Below are 5000 nucleotides of genomic sequence, written 5' to 3'. Positions count from 1 at the left end.
GAAGAAGAAAATTGTTATTTACAACTAGCGTTGTGTTTACCACCCGCAGAATTACAGATTTCCGTATTATTAGCATCGGCGGAATCAGCCCACCTATCGAAGCACAATAATGTACCATAATTTCAGGGGTCACAGATTCATCAGATGCAGAACGGAACTATCCGAAGATCTACAACAGTTCCAAGATATATCACAACCTTAGCCGAGAATCACTTGGAGATTGAGGCTACCGGTAGCAGTATGTCCCTTACCTTATGAGCATTTACATATTTGAACAAAGTACAGATGTCTTTTTTGAGCTGTTTCGGTGGTGCTTACTCGGTACCCTGAGTTCTTAACTGCAGAATTCAACTACATTATATACTTCTGAAACGCTGACCGCAAAAGCTTAGCTTTATAGATTTTGGTGAAATTCCAATAATTTTGTAAGTTGAGAATAGAAGTTAAGGTTTGGACTGCATCACTTCAGGTGTTTTAATAAATCATTCTCAACATTTCTTTATGAGGCCGTTTCAGTGCTGCATAAACCCTTCTCAGTTTAACATTTTACATATTTATAAAGATCAGAAGACAACTTTAATAACTTGCCAAACGTAGTGCATCGCAATCTCTTCGAACCATAATTTCCGAAAAGAAAATAAATGCTTCTCACTTTTGAATAATAATTTTCCAGCAAGCCTGTACCCAATAAAATCAGTTAGATTCTATGCCATATAAAGACGAAAATATGGTTTTATTAAGCAGCTAATTAAAAGAAAAAAATAGTGCTTATGGAAATGTTTTCATGGAGGAAAAATCTGTGAACGAGCAGACTTGAGACTTGTATTCGATGAATTATTATTAATATATTTTGGTTTGGAAATCTTGAAAGAAAAGAATTATTCGTGCTGGTAAAATTTTCCTTCCCAGCGAGGTGAAAGTTCTGAAAGAGACGTTCTGAGAGATATTTAAAATATGCTCGCCGAGATACCGTACCTAATCCAGGGAAAAAGGGATTACAAGGCTCTCACAATTAGAGACAAATAACACAGGCAATGAAGCCATAATGGATAACATTTGCTCGTATTGGACCATGTCATTGGCGGAACATGATGGAGGAGACACCTGCCCTCCTTAATAGGCGGATAGCAAGGAGCACTTTCGCGGCTGTTTCGTTCCCGGTCGGAGCGCCTTCGTCTCTCTTCTCCCGCACCAGGTCTTCTGCAATAAGAGGGCCTCTCTGCTGCATTCCCTGTGAGGCTTTCTGAACATTAATTTTTCTTTCCCTTGCTGTTTTATGGCTGCTCATGTTGATGCTCGGTCATTGCTAAAGAAGAATGTTAGGTTCTTTGCAAGTGCCTTGGTTTTTAGAGATTATATCATGATATTATGATCTTCATCTTTATTATAGCTTTATTTTATTTTCAGGGACTCAACGACACATTTTTTCCAATTCATGTCCTACCGCCATACAATATTCAGATGAATGAAATAAAAATAATTAATGCTTTTCACAAAAATAGGCGATCTGAAAATATGCAAATTGTTATGAATAGATTAGAATTTATTTCACTTCTTCAAGTTTGGCGTTGCACAGCGGAAAACGCTAAATACACCAACACTTAGGAGAGTCCAATATGCAATGAGTGTTCTTAGAGGCATGAAGCTTTTCTTCAGAAATTCGCTTTTGAAAGGGCTGTTTCCCTCTTCTGGCATCGCTTTTGACACATCTTTTTCTATAATGCGGTCAGGTTCAAGGAGGAATTCGTTCTTCTGTGCCTACTTTGACTTATTTTAACAGCTTCGTGGAAGAAGAAGACTGGAATCTTAATTGTGAATTGAAGTCGAATCTAAAATTGCCACTTCATGATGCTTAACCCTAACATTCTCGCTATTACGAGAAACAGACAGAAGAGAATGAAAGAATGCTTGACTATGCCGAAAACTTTAAATTAGCCCACCACTTCTATAAAACAAAACTGTTTCTCTCTCTCTGCTTCAAGAGCTTAAGTATTTATCTCATTTTCCTTTCTTTTAAGGTAAAAATAAAATAAAGTGCACGTTCGCTTCAAACATGACTTCACTCACTCTAAATTGGCATGCTTTAAATATTGCATTATTCAAAACAGCAATATACATTTTCATGACGGTGCTTCTAATTAGGGGCTGAGTTTCGATGTTCTCTATGCATATGTTTCAGACCTCAACGCCAGCTATAATCTAAGGATAGAAATATGACTGGCTTGGCTGCGCAATCTTTTTCTGACAGAAACTGTAACTTGATTAATGTTGTGTTCACTATAAAAAAAAAAAAATCTTGTTAAGAGATAATTTTTTTTCACTACATAAAATACAACATGAAACAGAAAAAATAAATTTAAAGACTACATTCCTGGCTATTAAAAGCGAGACTAAAATCCCAAGGAAACATGACCTAAACCTTGGACATTTTGATGTTAAAAGCCTTCGGAAATCAAGAGTAGCCAGTGATGCATGGGAAAAACATTTCCCGTAACCTATACACGCCAGCTCCAGGAAATCAAATATACAACAGAATATGACAGGTGCATCAGCAAAAACAATACATACACATACATACGCACATACATACACACACACACACACACACACACACACACACACACACATATATATATATATATATATATATATATATATATATATATATATATATATATATATATATATACAAATTAACAGAGACGAAGAGCAACCTCGTACATAGTAGCTGTCAGATTACCAGATAGGTGTGAACTACATATTTGACAGATAGTAATATATAGCAAGAGATAGACTAAGTAATCTTGTGTTACCGCTCTCCAAGGCGCTTTTTTCAGCGCATAAATACTGGCAGAGCAGAAGCAGCGCTAATGCAAAAGGCAATAAATCTTGCAGATTTATTGCGGATATCAAAGTGCTGCAGTCACTTGCCGCTATGAGTTTTATCCAAATAATACAAACGCCTTCCCTCACAAATCATCGAGGCTATATTTCACTCAGACTCGTAACTAGAACTATCGTACGAAACCAAACACTTTAACGAGAGAAGGTGAAGTGACGCTCTCTCTCTCTCTCTCTCTCTCTCTCTCTCTCTCTCTCTCTCTCTCTCTCTCTCTTTCTATCTTGTGGAGGGATTTTTTCCTTGACGATGCGAATGCGATATCAATCCTTCACTTTCGGTCTTAATGCTATTGCATTCATATGCTGTGCCCTCTGCTTAACGATTCAACAGAAACTCCACCGGTCGGAAACCATCCGTTCTGATGAAAGCGGTATGAAGATTCTCGAGGAATTTAGATGATACAGATTATCGGCGATGTGACTCATTATCAAAATTCTTTATAAGCTGTAAATTAATTTTCATGATTAGGATTTTTTCTAATCTTTTTTTTTAAGCTTTTGGTTACTGTTAATTATTTTGGTGAAGTTTATTTATATTCATTTAATCTTTAGATCCCTTTATAGTTGTATGAAGCTGCTTTTAGGAAATGGGATTCGCATGTTGTGTGAATTATTAAAAGTTTTAAGTCTTCAGCACCTTAACATTCCCAGTGTAAGGAATAACAGTATGAAGGAAATATCAGAAAGGCCAGTTCCCACGGGTGTTTTCAGCTAACATATTTACACTTTCGGTTTCTCAGTCACTTGCAGCACATCAAAGATTCCAGCCTTAATTTACAAGATTTCAGTTATTACACTGCGTATCTCTTTACTCCTTACCTTGTTGCGTTGTTACTGATGCCAAATGAAGCTGAATTTGTGACAGGGCAAGCGTAATTTCGTTATCTTCCGAGCTTAGTGCACAAAATTCGAATGTTGCAACGATGTATAACCTGAACGATAACGACATACATCATTCTAGGTATTAAACAGATAATTCATTTATAATAAGAACCATTCCGGATGAAAACTACATCTACAAAAGGAATATGGTATCTAGAGACTCGTAAACAATAAAAATCAAAGATGCATTTTGATGAAAGGAACTTCGCTAGAAGTTTATGAGAATTGTATACACACACACACACACACACACACACACACACATATATATATATATATATATATATATATATATATATATATATATATATATATATATATATATATATATATATATATATATATATATATATATATATATATATATATATATATATATATATAAGTGTGCGTGTGTGTTCATGCATGTATGTACAGAACTGAATGTCTGGGTAAGTTATTCAAGAAACTTGCAGACACGAAAAAAGAAAGCCGCACAGAGAATGGTTGATTTTCTTGGTAATTAAGTTTTGTATAATAATAAACGAGTGGGTATATGTTAGTTCTGAGACGTGCACACGAACAATTGAACGAAATACACGCGAAACTCTTCGAAATCCAATTAAGCATATTTAACAAAATTCCTACATTTCGTCTCATAGTCATAATGATTTGGACCAACGAAAAATGTTTTTTTTTTTAAACACTGCAGGTAGAATTAACGAAAGTGGAAATAAATAAGATTGATAACTGGCAGCACGAAGGTAGGTAATCGGATTTAAGATAATCCTTTAACTATACTAGATTCCAAAACATTATTGTAAAAGCAGGCATCAAAACCAGAGTGTACAATACATGAAGCAAGAACGGAGTATATGGGTTGTTTACGATCATATACTTTTAACTGGAATTATGAAATCAGTTTCACTAAATTTCCCTAAGTAAGTGTATTTTTGGTGTAGTGTTACAGAAATCGCGACCCTGGAGACGCATATTTTTAAATAGTGCATTTTACTGCGAGCAGTAAAAGGAAAAACATAGATTTCGAAATGAGTCTCGAGTGGTGCACCGACGGCAAATCCGTTTACTGTTTTGAAATCTGCGCCCGTTATCTTTAGGTTCCAATCATTCGGGCAAGTTAGTTTCTACGTAACGAATTCACTTGTAATTAATAACAGCGATTGGTTAGTTTCCCATTCAGTTATCGAATCTAGTTCATGATAAGCCCACATTTTGTT

The sequence above is a fragment of the Macrobrachium rosenbergii genome, chromosome 41 (genome assembly GCF_040412425.1).
Source record: "Macrobrachium rosenbergii isolate ZJJX-2024 chromosome 41, ASM4041242v1, whole genome shotgun sequence".
Lineage (NCBI taxonomy): Eukaryota > Metazoa > Arthropoda > Malacostraca > Decapoda > Palaemonidae > Macrobrachium > Macrobrachium rosenbergii.
Note: the sequence above shows the minus strand (reverse complement) of the source record.